The sequence below is a fragment of the Phascolarctos cinereus genome, unplaced genomic scaffold, assembly GCF_003287225.1.
Source record: "Phascolarctos cinereus isolate Bilbo 61053 unplaced genomic scaffold, phaCin_HiC Scaffold_726;HRSCAF=1367, whole genome shotgun sequence".
In the NCBI taxonomy this organism is placed as follows: domain Eukaryota; kingdom Metazoa; phylum Chordata; class Mammalia; order Diprotodontia; family Phascolarctidae; genus Phascolarctos; species Phascolarctos cinereus.
The window spans coordinates 303074667-303099006 of NW_027556098.1; the positions used below are offsets into that span (position 1 = coordinate 303074667).

General features: G+C 40.3%; 1 long non-coding RNA gene across 1 annotated transcript in view; it reads right to left on the bottom strand.

Annotated features, from left to right (window-relative positions):
- The window catches only part of LOC144454461 (uncharacterized), a 72093-nt gene that overhangs the window by 30226 nt on the left and 17527 nt on the right, over positions 1-24340 (bottom strand). The window contains exon 2 of the long non-coding RNA XR_013482854.1: positions 23406-23529. This is a non-coding gene — a long non-coding RNA (uncharacterized LOC144454461). The remainder of the gene's footprint in view (positions 1-23405; positions 23530-24340) is intronic.

Below are 24340 nucleotides of genomic sequence, written 5' to 3' on the forward strand. Positions count from 1 at the left end.
TGGTATTGTTCAGTTGCATCATTGGGTCTGACTTTTTGTGACCCCATTTGGAGTTTTCTTGGCAAAGATACTGGAGTGGTTTGCCATTTCCTTCTCCAGCTCATTTTACAGATGAGGAAATGGAGGCAAACAGGGTAAATGACTTGCCTGGGGTCACACAGCTAGTAAGTGTCTGAGGTCACATTTGAACTCAGTTCTTCTTGACATCAGGCCTGGCATTCTATCCACTGCACCATCCAGATGAGGTAAGTCCCTTCACTGAAGCAGATCAGCACTTGCTTAGTAATTTGCAGTCTTAAGATAGTTTTCTTGAGCAGTGAGGCTCTAAGTGACTTACCCAGGACTACGTAGCTGATATGTGTCAGAAGCAAGATTTAAACTCAGATCTTCCCAACTTCTAGGCCAGCTCTCTATCCACCGTGCCACACTACCTCTGGTTTTCCATGTCAATAATATGCAAATGTTATCTGTTTGTCACTATATACATGTGCAATAATTGATTGAGTCTACCCCCTAAACTCACTACCAAAACAGAAATAATTAAGATACATTATGGATTGGCAGGAAGAAATGACTTATGTCCTAACCTCATCTATTTGCTACTATCTCATTTCTTCTATCCCTGGTTATCTCTCAGCTAGCTGCTTTCTTGCTTCTGTGACAGCAATGAGAGTGGTAGAGAAACACTTCATGTTAGGGCGGCTAAGAGGTACAGAGGACAGAGCACACTGGGCCTGGAGTTAGGAAGTTCAAATATGGCCTGAAGACACTCACTACCTTGGGCAAGTGACTTAAACTTTATTTGCCTCAGTTTCCTCAACTGTAAAATGGAGATAATAATAGTATTTGCCTCCCAGGGTTATTGTGAGAACCAAATGAGATATTTGTAAACCACTTAGCACAGTGCTTAGCACACAGTAGGTACTTAATAAATGCTAGCTATTTTTTATGTTATGATTATTATTTTATTAATATTATACCATGATTATAATATTACTATTATGTTCTAACCTAACTCCAGATATGCTGACAAGGTGGTGAGTGACTCAGCCTGCTAGGGGTTCTCCTCCGTGCCACTCCCACTGTGGACCTCTACTATTTCAAATTCTCCTACTAAAATCCACTTCCTCTAGTGTTTCCTTCACCTGTCTCCCATACCCACCCCTTTTCTGGGAAACCCAGAATCCCCACTCTACTCTAATCTTCAGGTCCATTTTCTCTTCTGTGCTGGTGGGTCAGTCCCCTCCAGGCCTCATCCTGCAGTATGGAAACCCTAATACACCCTAAGAACTACTGGGTTTTGCTACCTGCATTCACGACCACGTCTAGGCCTTTTTAATTCATCCTACAGCTGAACTCACTTATGTGTTCTCCCCAAGTAAAGTGTGATGTCTTTGAGAGCAGAGACAGTCTTCTTTTTCTATTCCTATCCCCAGTGTTCAGCATCATCTGTTACACATAGTAGGTCCTTAACAAATGTTTTTTCACTCATTCATTCATTCACTTCTTTGGTCATTCTTTCCTACCCAAATTCCAGTTGGGTCTCTCATTATTGTAGCAACTGTCAAAACCACCAGGGCTATGTCATAAAAGACAAAGGTGGCTGCTGTTTAAGCAAGTCCTCCTACTCTCCCTTTTCCGAAGAAGAGGAAGTGGAATAGAAGGTGAAGAGGATAAGAAAATTTGTCTGAGAGGATTAAGTGTTGGTACAAATAGACTCCTTAAGGAAAGGTTTCATTGCAATATCATAATGCCTTACATTTATCCATCCCAACAGGGGAAAGATTTGTGATGTTGGGGTGTTCTCCGGGACCATTCACCACCAACACACATAACATTGTCTATGGCTTAGTTGAGACATCTGAGTAGTTGCCTGAGGCCCATACAGTTTAAACGATTTGCCTAGTATCACAGAGCTAAGTAAATGTCAGAAGTAAAATTTGGGTATTGGTCTTCCTTCCTCTGAACCCAGTAGTCTATGCTGCATGCCAAGATGCTTTATCTAGTGCTTTACACATTTTTTAAAAAATTAAATTCTTATGTCAAATTTATGAGCTATTTATTATTAACAGTCCCACTTTACAGAAGAGGAAATCAAGGCATAGAGAGATTAAATGATTTGCCTAAGGTCATGCACCTAAGAAGGGTCTGAGCCAGGATTTGACCTCGAGTCTTTTTACCTCTAATCTAAAATACTTTCCATCACAGACCCATCAATTTGCTTGCCTTGCCACAATATGCCTAATGCTTCTCAACACAACCTGTAAATCTTGGAAGGCTTGAAACTGTTGGCCTATATTTGAAGATGCTTGTTTTTCATTTTTGTGAACCTCATTTTCCTGATTTACGTTTGAAGAGAGCATAACGACAGAGCCCACAAAAGGCTACTTTTACTAGGGAGCTCTCATTAGTCCTTCAGTCCCATTCAGCATATTCACAAGCATGAGGGACAGTTGTTAAAGACAGTTTGGACCTTTTACGCTGGTGTTTAAAAGGAAATTTCAATCTCTGGGAAGCACAGTGACTTCCCAGAGCACAGAGCTCCCCCAGTTTCAGCCTCAATGCCCTCAGCTTGCTTTCTTCTTATCATAAAGAGTTCATTGTGCCTTTTTTTTTGAGGGAGGGGGAAGCCACCAGGTGTCAGTCATTATGAAATTTAGCTCAATTACTGGCTGCTACTTTAGAAGCAGGATTTCTTTGGAAAAGGGGGGGGGCAGTGGAGTAGCTGGGACCAAAAAGAATTTTTTTCTGACAATACAACTGATACCTGGGGTCTGTTCAGCTCCAACTACAATGAGAGAAAATGATGAAACCACTAAGCCATGATCTTGAATTTAGAGAAGCAGTTTCTCAAAGTGGGGAGAAACAAAGAGGGATTCTGGTTCCGTTGGGGGAAATACAAAATGTAACGGGTTAGGGAGACTTGGCTATTTTAGAAAACAGGGTTTCTTTCCTTAGATTTACTTTCTGTCCCTCCCTATTGCTGTGAGCTATACACTGGCATTAAACACCTACTACATGCCTCTCAGATTCCTCCGGTAACACTATAATTATCCCCCATTATTTATCTATCTATCCCCCATTATATGTATACACACACATATATTCCCCTATTAACACTAACGTTATCATTTTACATATTATTCCTGTACCCAGACAGATTCATCTCTCTTGGATGAAACCATAGAAAGATGTTATCCGTAGCCAGTGATGTAATGGGAAATGCTGTAACAACTGGCTCTCCCAAAATACATGACACGCCTTTAAATTTAATCTATATTATTAACATTTTCTCCATCACTTTCTTAAGTCTGAATACTTATCAATACAATAAATCCTGCATTTTAGCAAGAGTTGATTCTGAGGTGTAAATGGTCATGATGAAAGTTTAACAACTGAGCAGGTCAGCACTGGCTCCAGCATCCCCCGGTCCCACTATTTCTTTCTCAGCAGTATAGAAATTCATTCCTGCCTCCCATTTTATTTTTATCTTTTGCAGGTCTCTGAGGTAGTCAGTGGGGAGCTACTAGAAAACAAGGGGAAATCAGTGTCGAAAAGGGGTTAAGATTCAACTGGTTCAAAGCATTCTAAAAATCTCACAACAAAAGCCACTTCTTGGATTTAATCAGCCCTTCCTGGCAGTCCTGCAATAGCTTCATAGGCAGCTGGGTAGCATACTGAATAGAACACTGAACTTGGACTCAGGAAGACCCAAGTTCAACTCCTGCCTCAGATATCTATTAGCTGTGTGACCCTGGGCAGCCTCTCTTAGTCTCAGTTTTCTCACCCACCAAATGGGAATGGTAAAAGCATCTAACTTATAGGATTGTTGTGAGGAACAGATGAGATAACATGTAAAGCACTTTGAAGATCTCAAAGCACTATGTAAATGTTAGGTATTATTATTATTATATCTGAAAATCTAGAAACAATTACCAGAGCCAGAGGCAAGGCAGGCAAAGGATTATTTTCAGAGAAGCTAGAAATAACCAGTACGAAGTGTAATTTGAATCTGAAGAAAGTCAGTCTCAGAAAGTCAGGCTCCCAAAACACCAACTTGCTGTGAAATAGAGCTGTCAGGGTAGGGTTGATGTATGGCCTGGCCCCCATCCCAGAGATATCAATCACACAATCCACTAGGGCCACAACACTGTCAAGTATGGCCTGAATCAGGTTAAAGTATAATTGGAAAATATTTAACAAAATAAATAAAGATGCGTTAAAACACAGATAATAATATATTTAAATAATATAAAATATTTTCATTACTACTATATTTAAAATATATTTATATTTAATATATCATGTTTAATAATATATTTATAATACAATAATAATATATTTAAAAACTAAGTCAATATTTGTCCCATAGAAATCCTGATGTGCGGTTTAGTGGCCCAGTTTCTATTTGAGTTTGACACCATAGCCCCACATAGACTTAAGAGAGTTCAAGGTGAGACCCAAAGAATTCACCCTAAAGACTTGCTCACAGTGGGCCTATGCTAGTTAGTCAATTGTTCTGTTGGTATGAGATGTAACACTGAAGGTAAGGCTCTAAAGTCTGGTTTCCCCAGTAACAGGTATGTAGCAATGATGTCTATTTTGACTAGCAAGGCAGTGAAAGTGGCAGTCCTAAGATAAGAGACAACCTGGGGCCTGTGCTCTGAAGAGTGCTCAGGTAACTTGATGGATGCAAAAAATGTCCCTCTGGTCCAGGCAGGAAGCTGTGGAGGGATGCCAGAGCAAGGAAGCATGCATCCTTTTCTTGTGACATTGACCACTGCCACCATGATTTACTGCCTAAGTCTGGAGACACTTGCTTTTCATCGGTCAGTGAGAAGGTGCAGTTGAATTGTTGTCCAGAGCTGTTAAAGGGTTAAGATTAGTTTAAGGAGTCTGGTAGTTTTCTAACTATTTTGGCATCTTTTTGTTTTGTTCAGTTGTTTCAGTTGTATTTGACTCTTCATGACCCCCATATGGGGTTTTCTTGGCAAAGATATTAGAATGGTTTGCTATTTCCTTCTCTAGTTCATTTTACAGATGAAAAAACTGAGTTAAGAGGTTGCCTGTAGTCACACAGGAAGTAAGTGTCTGAGGTTAGATTCGAATTCAGGTCTTCCTTACTCCAGGCCCACCATGCTATTCACTGTGCCACCTAGCTGCTTTAAAGTGCTTTGAAAACCTTGAAGCCACTATATGAACACTGGCTATTATTATACACTCTAGGATCCATCCAGACTGGTCTAACTGCTGTTCCTCACACAGAATATTACATCTTCGTCTATGTTCGGGAATGTTCTCCTTCACCTCCAAGTCTTAGAATTGCTGACTGCTTTCAAGACTTAGCTCAAATCCAGTCTTGTTCAGGAGGACTTTCTATGTTAGCCAGCTGCTGTTGCCTTCCCCTCCAGAGCTAATCTCTGTGTACCTTGTATTTATTTATTGTCTCCCCCGTTAAGCTCATCGAAGACAGAGATTGTTCTGGTCTTTCTTTGAATTCCTAGTGTTTAGCACAGGGCTTGACACCTATTAAGCATATAATAAATGTCTGCAGATGGATTGTTTGATTGACACAGTGCTTTTAGTTTTAAAAAGCACTTTCCTCCCAGCAGCCTCAGGAAGCCCGTATGCAAGGTAGAAGCTGACCTCCTCTGTCACTTAAGCTGCTTCATGTCTATCACAACAGACAGCCCAGCAATTGGGAGTCTGCCACAATGGTCTCTCAAAGTTCCTGACAGGTCTATAAATTGGCCACTGAAGGGTGGTCAGCAGAGGGTCGACCACTCTCAGAAATAACCTGGTCTAGTCACTAGTGCAAGTAGCTAGCCTGATTACGAATGTTAACGTTGTGGTAAAACTGCAAGGCTGATGCTTGAACTACATCTGAATCAGTGCCATAAAACTGTTGGGTCCCATAATTCTGCCTGTAACTCTCTCAGGAAGGGTGACCAAACTGGCTTGGGATCACAGGTTTCTCTCCCTAAAAACCTCCACCAGGCTTTGTAGACAAACATTTTCTATCCAAAATCTGCTCCAGCTGAGGCTTCTTCTGCTGACAGGCCTGGGTTTTCATGGTGGTACTCCCCACATTCATGGGGAGTTATCATACGTTGCTACTTTTTTTTACTGCCTTAATTCTCATTGATCACAGTAGATAATCCAGTTCAGGTTCAAGGCATGCATCAACCACTAGCAGAGGAATAAGAAGTACCAAAAGGTAATGAAAATGGTTGGAACCTGGGTTTCCTCAAAGAAAGAGGGCATTATAGGATCACAGCCTTACAGCTGGTAGGGCCGTCAGAAGTCATGGAGACAACCACTTCTTTTACAAATGAAGAAAGTGAGACTTAGAAGGATTAAATTACTTTCCAGGGTCACACAGCTAGTAGTGTATTTGATGTAAAATTCAATCCAGTTCTTCCTGACACCAAGTCCAGAGTCATTTTACTACATCATGCTGCCTGTCACGTAAGCAGTTGCTACCTTGAGTAGAAATGTGAAGCTGAGGGGTGAGATCAGGAATTGCCCAACAGTGTGTTCTCTAGGAGGGAAAAATAAGAAATCTGTATGGCCTGCAGACATCTGATCCTGGGAGCTTGCCAGCTTTTGTTTACGGAGGGCTTTCAGGTTCTCTACAGGTTTTATTAGCTTCTCCTCATAGCTTTACCACATGGATAGTGATATAGGGTAGGACCCTAGATCACAGCTCTTGCTGGATTTTATGTTAGGTTTGGGAAATCCATAAAAAGTTGCAATAATGATGATGCTTGTGTAACATACCCTGTGGGCTATCTCCCAAAATTGAACTTGTGCTTACTGGTTGGGTCCCCAGACAGCAGCTGCTACCTTCAAGTTCAAGGGTTGTCAGTTGTCTTTGGCCTCCTAAAATTTTAGCCCCTGAGCTCCCAGTAATGCACTTCTCTGGAAAAGTGAGCCAGTAGATGTAATTAGCTCAAAGCATAGTCATTTGTTAAAATGGCAAGGTAAAAAGAGTAGTTACAAAACATCCCCACCCCACATAAACCTTGGGTATAAACTGTCCCACAAATACAGCACCTGTAGGAAGAATGGGTATAAAGTCAAAGTATATAGTGGGAGTGAGGTACACATGTAGGGAGCACATGGGGCCAAAGCACCTCCTACCTCTGGGACTTCAGGACCCCAATGTTGTTTCTCTCTTGTGAGGTCCTCACACAACCCTCCCACAGGCCTACCATCTCAGCTAGGCGGCTTGCTCAGCTAGCCTCCTAAAGTCTGCTAGTCTGTAGCTTGGCTCTCATTGGCCAATTGCCACGAATTCTCTCTTGAATCTATCACTGGCTTTCTTTTCTGCTATGAGTTGGTTTCCCAACCCCCTACTCCAAAAAGTTCAGGATTCAATCACAGGAAATGAAGAGCTCAATGAGGACAGAGGCATCTTTATAGCTGAATACCTCATTAACATATCAATAACCTCATTGCCTCTGTTAAGTGTCCTTTGCTTTCTGTGACTATATCAACATAAGAGGGAGGCATGGATCAATTGGCCACAGGCTTCAATGAGGGGCAGTGTTATTCAGTGGGAAAATTCCTGAATCTGGAGTCAGAAAACCTGGATTCAAATCCAGTGGTTTGCTTCTTACTGTATATGTGGCTTTGAACAAGACCCTTGATATCTCTGAGTCTCTGATGCATATAAAATTAGAAAGTTGGACTAGACAGCCTTTGAAGGCCTTTCAGACTCCAAATGTTTGCTTCTATGATTCATGATTATGTATTTATGGCTAAACCCCTCTATTGACAGACATTACAATGCCTTCTTAGCTTAGTAGAATATGGGATAAATTGTTAGAGCTAAAAATATTTGTCAGCTGGTGGCCAAACTTCTATGAATGCACCTTCCTGAAGCACATTGGTTATCGACTTGTTGCTAAATCCACATACACAAAGGCTGTTCATCTTGGTAGGACTCAGAAAAGCTTATAATCCATTGTCTTTGGGAATCCAAAGTTGTCTCCATGCCCTGACTGGAGGAAGGCTTTCTTAGAATAACAACAACTACACCTTATAGTTGCAGCTTTACAGTTTACCAAATATGTTCCCATACATGATCTAATTTCTGCTATGGCTTTTTCTTGCTCCTAGCTCAAGAGACTTTAGATGACACGAAGGAAAACTTAATGTCCCAGTCCAAAAACTACAAGTCTAGATTAAAAACTCTTTCTATAGATTAATACCCAAGTGAGTTCGTGCACTAGTCTAAACAATGCCCTTCAATCCATCATTGCATCATATTGCTTTTACTTACCCCTAGAAGGCTATTTCCATCCTCAAGTAGGAGGCTCTGGTCCTCCAGTAAACATGATACCCATGGTGTGGAGCAGGAGGCTGGATTTATTCTTTTCCTATAAAAACTAGTCTTCCTAGCTTTAAAATAGCTGGTAGAAAAGATGAAAAATCCCATCAACTAACCAACAGTTTTTCTTTTTACATCCCCATAGATAAGACAAACCAAAATGGTTTGAATGTGATGTTCCATGGAATCAGGGTTGTATTGGTAATGTTTAACAACCAACTCTCCAAAAACAATTCAAGACACACTTTTAAGTTTAGTCTTCATTGTTTATATTTGCTGCATCACCTTCTTAAGTCTAGACCATCAACAAAATAATAAATCAAGCCCTGATATGTAGCATTTGACCATTCTTGCTGTATAAATGCTCAAGCTAAAAATTAACGATTAGCTTTCTACAGCAGGTCCAAGATGGCTCCAGGTCATCCCTTCATGGAGTTGTGCAGGTATAGTTGGAATGCAAACAAGTCTCTTCAATTCCCAGTAGCTACACTACAGTGTTGAGTCTCGGGTGTGTCTACACAATGACAAAATAATTAATCCAGTTACCTTAATGGACAAAAAAAAGTCAGTCAGGCAAGCTGCTTGGCATGATGTATAAAATACAGTCAGTTAATGTACCTGCTGTTTTCACTTTTCAATGGGCCAACTTTAATCAGTCGTCACAAAAAAGGAATTAATAGCCTATGCCTGACAGACTCATGGAAGCAACAGAGAATCTTGGACACAAGATAGGAGATAGCTATTCACCATGTGTTAGCAAGCAGGAGCACGTGGGAGGCCTCCTATTAGTGTTTGTGGTTTCAGAACTTGGCCTAATACTTTTCATGGGCTTTCTCAGTGCCCAAGGGAAGCCCAGCAGACATATTATACATTCAATGGGAATGCAATAAATACACATTAACATCATTTCCTCAGAGCTGGGTGTTATACTTCTGGATACAGGAGGACACGCAGAACACTCAAGTAAATTAAATGACTATTTTGATTGTGGTAATCACATTTGCTGGTAACATGGGCTAGGCCAATTTTCCAACTGACTGGATAATCCTCATCAGAAAAACACAGATGCCTGTTGGGTGATCTACTGCTGTCACAAGCAAACCATTTAACCCAAATAGAATTACGTTAAATTACCTGATGAAAGCAAGCTTCCTCACTCCAGTTTCCTGCTCTATGGAAATTTTTCACCCAGGTAGGCTTACCAGTTCATCAAAGTTCCTTTGAAGGTGGACTGGAGAAGAGTTTTTGAAGGGAGGCATGATGCCAAAGGCCTACTGTGTGCCTTGACCTCATCCTTTCCACCAGCAAGCCCCAGGATTTGGCTCTCTGGCCTCCTCTTCTGGTTTCTCCCTGCCACTGTCTCTCTTCTCTGAACTGGATTTCCACCAGCCTTGGTGGTCTGACCTCTCAGGCAGAAAGTGAATGACAATAAGAGAATGAAATTCATCTCCTTTTCTCCCTTGCCCTATTCTCAGGAAATAATGTATATAGTTTTACTTTGTGAAACAGAGTGCTGTAGTGGGTAAAGTGATATACTTGAAGTTTGGAAGATCTGGGTTCAAATTCTAGCTCAGACACTTAACTGAGTAATCCACCTAATTCCTTTGAATCTCAGTTTCTTTTTCTGTAAAATGCGGATACTATTAGCATCTACTGAACCTCTCAAGGTTGTTGTGAGGATTGAGTGAAACAATACACACAAAGTACTTTGCAAACGTTAAAGCACTATATAATTATGAGCTATGACTATTATTTAGACTGTTTTTTAAAAAAAGTTACTTTTTGAAGATTTTACTACTTGGCAATATAGGAATGCAGAAGAAGAGAACTTATCTATGAATCCTAGCAGTACTACCAAGAACCAGACTTTATTTCCTCTTCTCTTGTGTGACTCAGTCCTCTCTTCCAAACCTTGTCCTTGGAGTTAACCCCACCCTAAACTCCGTGTTTTCTGAGAAGTCATTCTTCCCCTTTCATAAGGAAGTAGAATCAAGATCTCTTCCTCTCCACCCCTGCCCCTCCTCAGTCCTGGAAGTATATTCCATCTGGATCCCAGGCCTTGGCAATAGGTAGTTACCGAATTCTCCAGGCTCAGGTAGAGTTCATTTACAACTCAGGGGGACTTCCAGACTAACAGGCTCCATAGTAATCTTAAAAGGGTTATTGATTCTCACTAAGCTTTGAATGCAGCCAGAAAAGTGGTGTCTATACTTCCTCTCTCTGTGTTAATGGGATTTTACACTAATGTATTTTATGTATGACTTAGACAGGAGATTCTGGGTCTAGGTGTGTCGGAGGGGTCAAACCACTGGGGTAAAACCCTTGGGTTACTTCACAAAACTAAGTCAATAGACCCCACCCCCACCCCTACCCCCACCACCAAGGCAACCACTATCTTTTTTTTTTTTGCCTAGTGGTCAAGAAATGCCTTAACTAAAACTAGTGAATAGGTGAGAAGAACACTGGAAAGCTGGTGCTTGCAAGAAACTCTGCTGATCATTGGACACAGGACAGTGCTAGCAGACAGGAATTTGGAAAGGGACCATTTGGCTCACTCGATGAAAGAACTTTGGTCACAGGGTTAGGGTTTGCCTAATAGAAAAAGTTCTCTTTCATCTTTCATACTGGCACAGAAATATAATGAGAGAAATGTAAACCCATCACCTCCTCGGCAAAACACCCTACAAAGTTAGTGCTGAAGGAACCTGGAGTTCATGCATGGTTCATAGTCAGAATTGGGAGGTGGGATGGGAAGAGAGAGGGAGAGAGAGAGAGAGAGAGAGAGAGAGAGAGAGAGAGAGAGAGAGAGAGAGAGAGTCCCTTCACATTTTTGCAGGTTCTTGTTGATCATAGACATTTTGTTTTCCGGTGTTTGGCTTTCCTAGTATCAAGTACAAAGATTCCGTTTCATGCGCACTCCGTGATGCATATTATTGTATTTCTCTGTTTCTGTCTCTCTGTCTGTCTCTGTCTCTTTGTCTCTGTTTCTGTCTTGAATGGGTCTTCCTATCTCATCCAGACTGGAAGTATAGTGTCCATTTGCAGTCCAGATCCCACTACAGAATGACATGGGAACATTAACCTGCTCCATTTCTGACCTTCGGACCATTTGCCCCTCCTAGAGCAGTTTGGTCTCACCTAATCCCAGAGTCAGGGTTATAATATTAGGGCTAGACTTAGTGTACACACCTGATCTGTTTAGTCTTACTATGGCTCAGAACTCTTGAAGTTAAGCAATCCATCAGCCTCAGCCTCCTTGGAAATAGGGATTATAGGCATGAACCACTACACCTGGTTGATCATTGTTTTCATTTGCCCTTCTTCCAAGGATAGAAGGTTTCCTACCTGGAGAAGTGTTCGGCTTGAGGTTTACTGAACACTTGCCATAGTGCCATAGGTTTAGAGTTGGAATGGATCTTAGAGGGCATCAAGTCCAACCTCTTAATGTTGTAGATGATGAAACTGATGCCACTTAAGTGAGCTGGCCCAAAGTCACATAGGTAATGAGTGGCAGAGCTGAGACTTGAACCTATGCCCTCTGACCCCATATCCAACATGTATGCCACCTCCCATTTTGTGTTTCTGTTTTGGGTTTGTTTCAATGGCTCCTGGATTCCCTTATGACTCCAATATTCTTTGACTGCAGGACCTGTCATGTAGCAGGAGTAAGGGATGATAGAGGAATAGCCTGAATGCTATTCTGGAAACACAAAATTCTAAAATTCCTAGAAGAAGGGTCCCAGCACATGGTATGTATACTTGACGGAGGGTTTAATAGGTGGTTATAGATGAGTCACATGACACGTGACAGCTTGCATGGGATTCAATCTGACCACTGGACAGTATGCCCACATGGATGACATTTTTGATTCTAAGAAGCATTAAAATCTATATCTTCTCAAGTGACCTCCCACAAGAAATTGGATAATTTAGAAAATGCATTTAGAAAAACATAATTTGCTTGTTTTTGAAATAGCGAAGGGAATAACTTTTGTATTCACAACATTGAAAGAAACCCTTCAAGCACATGTGCCATTTTGATAGCTAAAAAGCATTTTTGTAGCCATCTTAAATCATAGTCTTAACCCTAATGAAGTTTTTGTTGCCCCTTCCCTTTGTCCCCTATAAGCCCATGTTATAGGGCCTTCTCACAGCTTGAACAGATACTCCCTGCCTGCTTTCAGTGGACGTGGGAGCTCTGAAAACCTGGCTTTCTGTCATGTATGATACATCCACTGAGAGGCTCTTAATAGGCTGTTGAGCCCTAAGAGTTGATAATATTAGATCCCCATCTAGTAAAAGAAGGGACAGCTTCTGGCTGGAGAGGTTTCTTGGTTTCTGTACACTAGGTGGCAAGATGTGGTTTCAGTGAAGAGTGTAGGACAGCTTTTCTCTACTCCAAGGTAATGGCAATGGATGCCCTTGACATGGCCTCATATGATCATCATATGAATTGAGGACTCTGGGATTAGTCTGTGGGCCCTGCTTACCTTTTCCTCTCTCTTTCAGTAGGTCTTTGGTTTCAGTGGCAGTAGGAATTGACCGGAGACAAGGGTCACTACAATAATCAAGTTGAGCTATTTGATCAGGACAACGTCCAGTGTAGAGGTATGATGTTAAGCGGCTAATTAGCAAGCTTGCAGGAACTGTCGTATGTCCCAATAAGGCTTCAATACTGGCCTCCTAGCTCACTGTGCTAGTGATAATAATTGAGCTACTGAATTCTGTTCTGGTTATTCAGTTATGCGTGCTACAGGTCTCTAATGCTTATTGTGACTTTATTTGAGTAGGAATAAATTGTCTGTCATACTCAGTTCATATGCACATTGAGTACCTTTTATTCTTTCCCCCTTTTTGGGGAAACCCTGCCAGAAATATACTTGCTCACATAGAAGCTGGGGTGGGGGTGACAAGCCAATGAATGTGAAAATAGAACATCTAATTCCCAGAAGAGAGGCTAGGTTATAGAACAGTTACTAGCATAACTTGCCAGACGTGGAGCCTCAGTGGAGGGCTTACTTCTAGCCTATGCGCTAGACCCGTAAAGTACATTCTCTTCTACTGACACCACAGCATAAACTTTCCATGGCTACTTATTCTAATAGCGCCTGCAAGTGACTCCAGGGGTGGTGTGTTTAATTCCCTAAGAACTCTGTCAAAACATGAGCACGGCACAGCAGATTCTAGTCTAAAGGCTACATATAAATCCTGGGCTAAGGTATGTCTCCTCCAGAAACTTGAGGACATGGTGGGAACCTTCTCAGGACATGAGGGCAGATTTTCCTCTTCTGATTGTTACAATCACAGAGATCAATAAGGAGGTGCTCCCTTAGGAAGTTTGTGCTAGCCTGTTCTCTGTGACCTAATTGAACTTTTCCGCCAAGTGGGGCAGTGATGAAACTGAAGCTTGCCAGTCCTAGATGAGGTTTACTGGCAGTGTCCCTTAGTGTCTAAGTTCAATATCAAACACTTGTTTTTGATAAAATCATATATTAAAATTTCCCAAAACATCACTCCCTCTCTCCTGCCCTATCCCTCATCTTAGCAAGGGATAGTTTTAATTCTTCTAACACTGAGTTATGGTCTAACAGACTTCTGCTCCTGGAAATTCTCTAAGACGATTAGGTGGCACAATAGATGGAGCCTCAGCACCTAGGCAAGTCACCAAACTGCTGTTTTCTTCAATATCTTCAACTGTAGAATGAGGACAATGACAGCACCTACCTGATAAGGTTGCTGTGAGGATCAAATGAGACCATATTGATGCACAATCTGACCCATAGTAGGTGCTATATAAATGCTAATTCCCTCCCCCTCCATCTCTTCATCCCTTCATTTATTCTAGCGGTTCTGATTATGTCGATATGAGATGGGAGAAAACCCTTAACATCAGCGATTATGATGGAGGGGGACGGAGGAATGAAGTAGCTCTGTCTGTCATGTACTTTCTGAAATTAGGGCCCTCCTTCACCAAATGGCACATCCGACTGCAGCAGCTGTGGTTGCTGTTGCCCTCTCGTTCTTTGCTAGGACTCCCCGCCTCCTGATCCCCTTGTCCCTGTGACGCAGAGTCGCCGTCGCCTGAGGAAGGGTCCCGTTCTCCCTGTGAGCTCTTCCAGCACTCTGTCCGTACGTAGCTCAGTCCTACCCCTCCTCAGTCTCTGTCCTCTTCCGTTCTCCTGCATCTCCGACTCTTCATGTCTTTGGCAGTTTCGGGGGCTCACGGAAGCCCCGGTCCTCCTTGAAGATGCCTTGTCCCCCGCCAGCCTTTCTAGCGCGGGTCGCTCCTTTTTTCTTTCTACTCTCAGTCACTGAACTTAGAGATACGCTCCTAACCGTGCAGCTGTCATGATCTTGGATGCAAATTCTCTCTTGGGTGATAGTGTATTATTCTTCCGTCTTTTCCTCTGCCTCACTTCTCTTAAAACTGTTCAATGAGAATGCTCAGACCCTCAGTACCTTGCTGTTCTCTCAAATTCATTATCCTGCTTGGGGCCTCATTTTTTTCAGTGTCTTGAACTTCTCCTTAACTAGTTCAATATGCACCATCCCCTACTCTTAAATCCCTTGATCCCTTATCCTCGATGTCCTGCCAATATACTTGAGTTACTCTCATCAGCCTTCTCCACCCCTATTCCCAGGCTGCCATACCAACTGTGTTCTTTGGGCCTCCTACAAATTCATGTTATCTAATCTCAGCTGGGCCTCCGCTGCTGTACAGACCTCCTTTTATTCTTTCCTGGTTGATCCCTTTTTCACATCTGCTGCAGAGGCTATTCTAAACATTATCTCTCCTTGAACTCTCAGTATTCAAACATCCTCATTCCCTTTCAATTTTATTGTGAAAACCTGTTCAGCTCCCAATTCTACATCTAAAAAACCCATCTAAATCTTCTTCCATCCTCTAAAATCAAAGGGACCTTCCTTACTGCTAAGGCCAACCCTCTACCTGTGCCCTGACAATGATAGCAGTGAGCATTTGTAGTAAGACCGGCAAAGCATTTTAGAAATGTAAACTCCTTTGATCCATTTGAGAATCCTTTGAAGTAGGTGCTATTATCCCTATTTTACAGATGGGGAAACTGATGAAGTCAGAGGTTGAATGCTATATCCCAGGTCAGATGGCTGGCAAATATCAGAGACTAGCTTTGAACTCAGGTTTTCCTGGCTCTTAAGTCAAACAATCTATCCACTGTTTCACCTAAATGCCTCAAATCCCATTCCTTCCAATTTCCTCTGAGCTCGCACCTTACTAATTATTGCCATCCATCTCTCCCCTTCCTTCAATCTCTTCCTGTCTACTAGCTCTTTTCCCACTGCCCACAAAAATGTTTAGATCTCCTCTATCCTTAAAAAGCCTTCATTTTGTTCTCTCAAGCTATCATCCCACATCCCTTCTTTCTTTGCTAACATCTGAAAAAGAGGCATCTATGCTAGTTATTTCCATCTCTTTACCACTCACTCCTTAACCCTCCACCATTTGGTTTCTTGTGCCACCAGACTATAGAAATTACTACTTCAAAGACTGCCAATTATCTGTTAAATTTTTAAAAATTAGGCTTAATAACTTTCAACAAAAGAAATAGTCAAATAAGCATAAAAATAAAGAGCAAAATATAAAACTTTTAGGTCTTAACGGGGTACAGCCAAATACACTAACAAATAACAGACAAACAGAACAAGCTTTGGTTCTTTGTTTCCTTCTAGTTCTGTCCGAACATGCTGCTACCTCCTTTTTCTCTCCCTACTCCCCAATTTGAAGCCCAAGCCCAAACCCAAACCAATGATTTCTTAAAGGCTCTTGACCAGCCCTCCTGCTGGACACTTTCCTCCCTTGGCTTCCATAACACTACACTCTTCCTGGTCCTTCTAGTACTTTTTTTCCCCCTGTTTTTGTTAGACCTTTGGTTTTCTAAGTATGAGTGTCTCCCAGGATTATGTCAAGACTCTTTCTTCTATTTGTACGCATATTCTCTTTACAATCTCATCAACTTTCATAGTTGATGGCTAGTATTTATAATATGCTTTAAGGTATGCAGTCCTCACAACAACCCTGGGAGGTAGTTGTTATTATTATTATCCTTATTCTACATATGAGGAAACTGAGGCAGGCATAGATTAAATGACTTGCCCAGAGTCATACAGCTAGTAAGTCCCTGAGGTGGAATTTGAACTCAGGTTTTCCTGACTCCAGGTCTATGTACCACCTAGCTGCTACATGAGTTTGATTATCAACCCTATGCAGCCATTGATGAATTATATCCTTAGCCAAGTGAACTATATCCTTTAGATGCAGAAGAAAAAAAAAAAACAAGAAAACAAAATACCCAGCCTGAAAAATGTGATTGCCATCATGGTATCTGAAAGATGATGGTGGTTGAGTGGTACCACAGTACGGGAGATGGAAAAATGTCCTGAATTTCAAGAAAGGAACCAGAACAGAGCCTATAAATTATAGGCCAGTGAGTTTGTCTTTGATTCCTGGCAAAATTATAAAACAGTAATAAAGAGATACAGTGAGCACTCAGAAAAGGAAGATGGGATTACAAAGAGCCAGTATGGTTTCATCAAGAAGAGGCTACTCCAGACTATCTTTCCTTCTCTGATTGTGTTACTATACTGGTACAATCAGGGAATGTTGTAGCTACAATTAACCCAGATTTTATTAAACCACTTTATAAAGTACAACAGGACACTTGCAGAGCCTTTATGCATGCTTCTGGCCAATTGAGAAAAATGTCCATACAATTCCTGTGGAAAAGGTGGAGGGTTATAGACATGATAATGATGCAATTATATGGAATCATTGACCCAGTGATACCACTGCTAGGCATATGTCTCACAGATGTTAAAGAAAGAGGATAAGGGCCTATATGTACAAAAATATATTTATATCAAGCTCTTTTTGTTACCGCAGGGGCCTGGAAATTAAGGAGGTGAATATGGTGAATAGTTGAACAAATTATGGTATTTGAATTATAATAAATGATGAAAAGACTAGTTTCAGAGAAACCTGGAGAGAACTTGCATGAACTGATGCAGAATGAAGTGAGCAGAATCAAGAGGACAAATTGTATAAAAACAACGTTGTAAAATCAAACACCTTTGAAAGATACAGGAACTCCGATCAATGCAATAACAAGCTTTTATTACAGAGAACTGATGATGAAATGTGCTGCTCATTTCCTGATGAAGGGTAATGGACTCAAAATGCAAAATGTGACATAGATTTTCAGATACCTCCAATGTGGGGATTTATTTCACTTGTTGATTCATATTTGTTTGAAGAATTTTGTTTTTATTTTTCTTTGTCTTTGCTTTGTTTTTCTTTCCATTGAAAAAATAGGGGTGGTGAGGAGGAAGAAATAAGGTTTAGGGATAGGGCTACCAAAAGAAAAAGAAAAGAAAAGAAAGTGTCGTTTAAGTATTTTTAAAATATTCTCCAAAAAGAACAGAAGGAATCAAAGATAGGCAGGACAACTTTGGTGTATTTATTATATACTTCAAAAGAAAATAAAGTACTTTGTAATAGAGATCCACAGTCTCATGTTCAATCCTCTTTTTCTGTTCTGCTGTTATATGGAAGTGCTCATTTTGATGTAGTGTTTGCTAAAGTCAGAATAAAAAAATTAATTTAAGAAACATAGCAAGTAGGAGATAATAGAAATGATAATTTAGCTTCTCTGTAGCATTGGGGTAAATGTTGATTCAAGTGAAATTAGTCTGGGATGCCAATGATGTGGGCTTGCAGGAGAGTTTAACTCCAGCGGCCCAGAAATAAACTGTGGTGGTTGGCAACAAGCTTTGGGATTGACCTAGAAAAATGACCATCGACCCTTTGTACTAATACAAAGCAAAGAGGTTTAAAGTATAGATAAAATTTCAGAATTCAAAAGAATGCAAAGGTGAAAAACACCCTTGTTAAAGGTGATAAGAAAAGAATGGTCTGAAAAGCAGGAAAAAAAAAACCTACTGAAGCTAAGTAGAATAAGCTGAAAAAAAAAACAGGCTCCCCTAAATCACTTGTTCTTGTGCTGGCTTTTCAAAGGAAACATTTAGATTTGCTAGAAATACAATGCAGTAAGGTCTAATGAAAAATATTTAAAAGTTGCTGTAAATAATAAGATCCAGAAAGAAAGAATGTGGATATTTAATAAAAGAAAAAAATCCTTATACTAAAACTGACAACAACAAAAAAATAATGAAATGGATTCAGAATTAGTTGAATAGCTAGACACAAAGAATAGATATTGATCCTTCAAGGTCAGGTGGCCGGAGGCCTCTGGTGGTGTTTCCCCATGATCTGTGTTTGGCCCTGAGTGGTTTATCAGTTTAACATTTTTGTCAGTGACTTGGATAAAAGCAGAGTTGGCCTGCTTATCAAATTTGAATATGATATAAAACTGAGAAGGGTAGCTAACACACTAGATGACAGTGTCAGGATCCGAAAAGATCTTGGCAGTCTAGAATGCTGGGCTGAATCTAATAAAACAAAATTCAATAGGCACCAATGTAAAGTCTTTTAAAGAACTGAATTAACACATACAACATGGAAGAGGCTCGACAACAATGTGTCTGAAAAAGATCTGGGGATTTGAGGAGACTGCAAACTCAATATGAACAAACAGTGTGATGTGGTGGGTTCTCTGGTGAGGGGAAAACTCATTACCTTCCAAGGCATTGCATTCTACATCCGAATAACTTGAAATTTTGGAAAGTTTTTCTTTATTTCATCTCTTTATTCCATCTCCATTTACCGCTTTACCATTTCTACCTACTTGTTCTTAGTTCTGTCGTCTGAGGCCAAAAGAATGTCATCCCTTCCACATGATATCCTTTCAAGCAATTAAAGACAAGTATCTCAAAATATGTACATCATATATGTATGTACATGTACATGTATATAGAATGCACGTATTTGTTTACTGAGGTAACAAAAATTCATCAATTGTACTTAACAGTTGCAAAGAATCTCAGAGCAAATGTTAAAAAAAAAAATCACTGCTAAGTACAGTGAAGCACCTTGCCAGTAACTTAGCTGTTCACATTTCTATAAATATTGAATTATCTTTCTTCCATCTAAAGGGCAGTTTAGGCATCTTTTAAGATGATTGATCCAATTTCTTGGCTAAAATTTATCTGCCATTTAAACAGAATTCAATTTACCTTTTCCAAATGTCTTTGCTGCATAATCTGAGAATTACATTCCCCTTACATGGCCTAAGCCAATACACCGTTCTTTCCCCCTAGTTACTCCTAATTCACTCCTGTAGGTTTACTTTGTCCTGGTGAATAATACAATCTGATTTTTAAAAAGCCAAGACTCTTATCCTTTCTTCTTAATTTGAAACCATTCAACAATAAAACAAAAGTTAAAAGAAAAAAGCTTTATCACCAGTTTTATCCTATACAGATAGCCAATCATCACTTTTATTATCTGTGAATCTTTACTTAATACAGCAGAACTCCTTGCTTAAGGATACAGTTTTCTTAAGATACTGTATAGGACAAAGCCAGCTTACTTGTGAGTCCACATTCAGTGTATAAATCCTTCCTAATATGTTTCTTGCCTTTGTTTTGACATTTACTACAATTATACCACTCAAATTATTTTTAATAGAATATAAAATAAATATATTTCATGAGTATTCACAAGAGAATGGGAAGGGAACAAGCATTTTATTGTGTCTACTATATGCCAGGCACTATACTAAGTGCTTTATAAATATTATACCATTTAAAATAGACAAAGGATATGAACAGGCAGTTTTCAAACAAAGAAATCAAAGCTATCTATAGTCATATCTATAGAACCATATGCTCCAAATCACTATTGATTAGAGAAATGCAAATTAAAACAACTCTGAGGTACAGTCTTATACCTATCAGATTGGCTAATATAACAAAAAAGGAAAATGATGAATGTTGGAGGGGATGTGGGAAAACTGGAATATTAATGCCCTGTTGGTGGAGTTGTGAACTGATCTAACTATTCTGGGGGGCAATTTGGAACTATGCCCAAAGGGCCATAAAACTGTGCATATCCTTTGATCCAGCAATACCACTGCTAAGTCTGTATTCCAAAGAGATCAAGAAAAAAAGGGGAAAGGGAACTTTTTGTACAAAAATCTTTATAGCAGCTCTTTTTGTGGTAGCTAAGAATTGTTAATTGAAGGGATGCCCATCAATTGGGGAATGGCTGAACAAGTTTTGTATGTGAACCTAATTGAATATTATTGTGCTACAAGAAATGACAAGCAGGATGATTTCAGGAAAACCTGGAAAGACATAAAAGAACTCATACAAATTGAATTGAGCAGAACCAGGAGAACATTGTACACAGTATTGTATGATGAGGAACTGTGAATGATTTGGCTATTTTCAGCAATACAATGAGTCTAATGATGAAAAATGCTTTCTGCTTCCAGAGAAAGTACTGATGCTGTCTGAATACAAACTGAAGTACACTATTTTCTCCTTCCTTCCTTCCTTCCTTCCTTCCTTCCTTCCTTCCTTCCTTCCTTCCTTCCTTCCTTCCTTCCTTCCTTCCTTCCTTCTTCCTTCCTTCCTTCTTCCTTCCTTCCTTCCTTCCTTCCTTCCTTCCTTCCTTCCTTCCTTCCTTCCTTCCTTCCTTCCTTCCTTCCTGTATTTCTTTCTTTCTGTCATTCTGTCTTCTTGCATAAAATGACTATATAATGGCATATGAATAGCCTGTATCTGATTACTTACTGCCTCAGGAAGAGAAGAAAGAAGAGAGGGAGAGATAGAATTTGGAGCTCAAAACTTACAAAAAATTAAAAATTGTTTTTACATGTAATCGGGGGAAAATATTTTTTTTTAAAAAGGACATGATAGAGCCCTATAATGGACAAGGGCCTTACCAATTTATTTTCTTTCTCAATTCTTCATAGGTAAGAATGAACTCAGAAAATAAAAATCTTCCAGATAACCCCCCCAATAAACCCCCAAATAATATATAATTTGATCCTCACAACAACCCTGGGAGATAGGTACCATTATTATTCCTGTTTTAAAGATGGGGGCAGCTAGGTGGTGCAATGGATAGAGTGCTCAAGAAGGGAGTCAGGAAGACTCATCTTCCTGAGTTTGAATCTGGCCTCAGATACTCACTAGTTGTGTGATCCTGGGCAAGTCACTTAACTCCATTTGCCTCAGTTTCCTCATCTGTAAAAATGAGCTGGAGAAGGAAATGGAAAACTACTTTGAAAACTGCTCTAATATCTTTGCCAAGAAAACCCTAAATGTGGTCATGAAGAGTTTGACACAACTGGACAAAAAACTGAACAACAAAATTTTAAAGAGGAGGAAACTGAAGCATAAGAGGTTAACTGACTTAATCACGGTAGTATAGCCAGTAAGGATCTGAGGCTGATTCCAGGCCCAACGCTCCATTCACTGCACCACCTAACTGTCTCATATAACTATGTATATCCTAAGTTTAGCATCTAGATGAAACATAATACATTCATATGACACCAAATATCCAGGTACTTGAGAGCAGCTGGATTTTTCAGTTTTCACTCAGATGTTGGATGCTGTATGGAAATTGTCAAAAGTCTCTGAATCAAGATTTATTCTTCCTTGTTTCATAACTTCTCTACGTATTATCATGCAGACAGTCTTTATTACTGGCATGAATTATTTCTATCCTATATTGTATTTTAAGTCAGTGAACAAGTTAAAATGAAACAAGAAGAGGCCAAGGAAAAAAAAAATGCCTCTGGTTTACCCAGGGAGACAACTCTCAAAATGAAATGCACTAACAGGGTGCTGAGCTCTACTTTTCCCTGCTCGGACCTCTTGCCTTTGCATAGTCATCCTTAGCTGTAATGTTTCTTTTTCAGGTGACCCTACCAGTGAATTCCCAATGTGAAAACAAATATTCTGCATAGAACTGTAGCTTTGCATATGCTATGTAGAAAAGTCAACAGACTTTTCTGTAACCCTTGAGTTGTAGGAGCGATTAAAAAACATCCAGGGGATAAGAGATCTTGCAAAGTAGCATATCAAAATTCCTGATCTGGCTCTGAGGATGAATATGTCAAAAACCTGCAGCTAAGACTCAAATAAGGACTTGTGAACAGAGGTCACTTTTCTGAACTGGATTTCCTCCAAGGCAATAACTAATAATGTATTATGAAATTCAAACTCTGGAGAGTTACCAATCCCTTCTGACAGGTGTCTATTTTTCCAGATGAAAGTCTTGCTAATCGAGCTGACTCAGATGTCTTCCTTTGGATAGGGAAAAGAGATCCTATGCAATTCTGAATGAGTTTTTGACTACCACTATTTGAATGTTTAATTTTTGCCGAAAAGGACACAATTTAACTATGTACTTTTCTTAAGAGTGGAAATGGTGTCATGTTTGAAAGAAGCACTTTGTTTGCCCTTTGGAGCAATGATGGGTTTTTTCTAACCCAAGAGAAACTGAAATGCCTTAACTATCAGTTAGATTGAGAAATAATAGTAAGAGTTTACATCTATGTAGAACTTTGAAGTGTACAAAACTCTTTTCTCAAGTACCCTGTATGCCACGAGCCTCACTCTCTGCTCTGGGCTAGGCTGGCCACATTTTCCCTCGGGGTTCTAGTATATATACCATCAGAGGCTTACACGATGTTGCTTTTCTCTCACACTGATTTGAGTCCTAATTGGCTACACTGCCGTCATTGCAAGGGGACGGATGAGTGATTTGACATTGGTTGGTTTTTACATGTCCATCATCAAATGAAGGACGTGTGTGGTGGAGATAGCACAGTAGAGTGGAAACAGCTCTGGACAAGAAGAAAAGGTAAGTGACCACAGGCAAGTCATTCTACCTCTCAGAGTTTCAGTTTTCCCATCTATAAATGGGAATTTTATAGTACCTACATATATCTGCTTCACAGGATTATGGTGAGGTTCATAGACGAAAGTATGTAAAACACTGCAAACTCTAATTTGTTCATAAATACGTTTTGTAGCCACCCCTTTACAACCTCATTGTCATACCCAATTTTCTTTCTCTTCTCTCATTAATCTCTTGCTTCATCTTATCAAGTGATCTTACCTTCTTTTCTTCTTTCTCAAGTTCTTCCTCTCAAGCCTTTTTTCTTTCCAATGGAGTCTTCCTCCAAGTTTAGCTCTTTCTACTCTCTAAGGATGAGAGGTGCTCCACAAAGTGCTGTGAAGGACTGAAAAATCATTTCTTAAGTACCTCCTCCATGCCAGGCATTGTGCTATGCTAAGTAGATGTAAATGCGAAACAGAGAAAGTCCCTGCCAATAGGGACCTTACATCCAAATTGGGGAGACAACACATGTGGAGGAGTGGTAGTCAAGGGAGAGAGTTTCCATTTGGAAAGGTAGAGGGGTGGTGAGTGGAGCTCCGGGCAATCTGATGACATGCCCTCTCCAGAAGCAATGCTGACTTTTTAATTTGATTACTGCATGGTCAGGGGTGTCTAGATACAGTTAGTTCTCACCAGTTAGAACAGTACAGCCCCAAGGTGATGGCATTCTGCAATTCTGTGGGTAAAAATCTGCTTCTATATGAATGAAGGATCTGAGAACATGTCTATACAAGGAGGGCACTAGGGTGCAGTGGCCATGGCATTCGACCTGAAGTCAGGAATATGTGAGTTCACATCCTGCCTCAGTTTGCTTTGGGAGACTGGGTCTCCCTAATCTCACCCAGACTAGAAGTGCTGTGGCTACTCACCAGCCCACTCCCCATTCTTGACTTAGCCTGGTTCACTCCTCCTGTGGTAGGCCAGTGCTCCCTTCACTATATTTGTCCTGGTCTTAGTGCAGACACTCATTTGGCCTTAGCCCTTTTATAGCTCAGAACTCCTGAACTCAAGCAATCCACATCTCTCTGCCCTTTACAGTAGCAGGGAATGCATGCTTCTAACTGTGTGCCATCACACCTGGCTTTTGCTTCAGATACTAGTTGTGTGATCCTGCCTCGATTTGCCCGTCTATAAAAATGGAAACTTTGAAATTT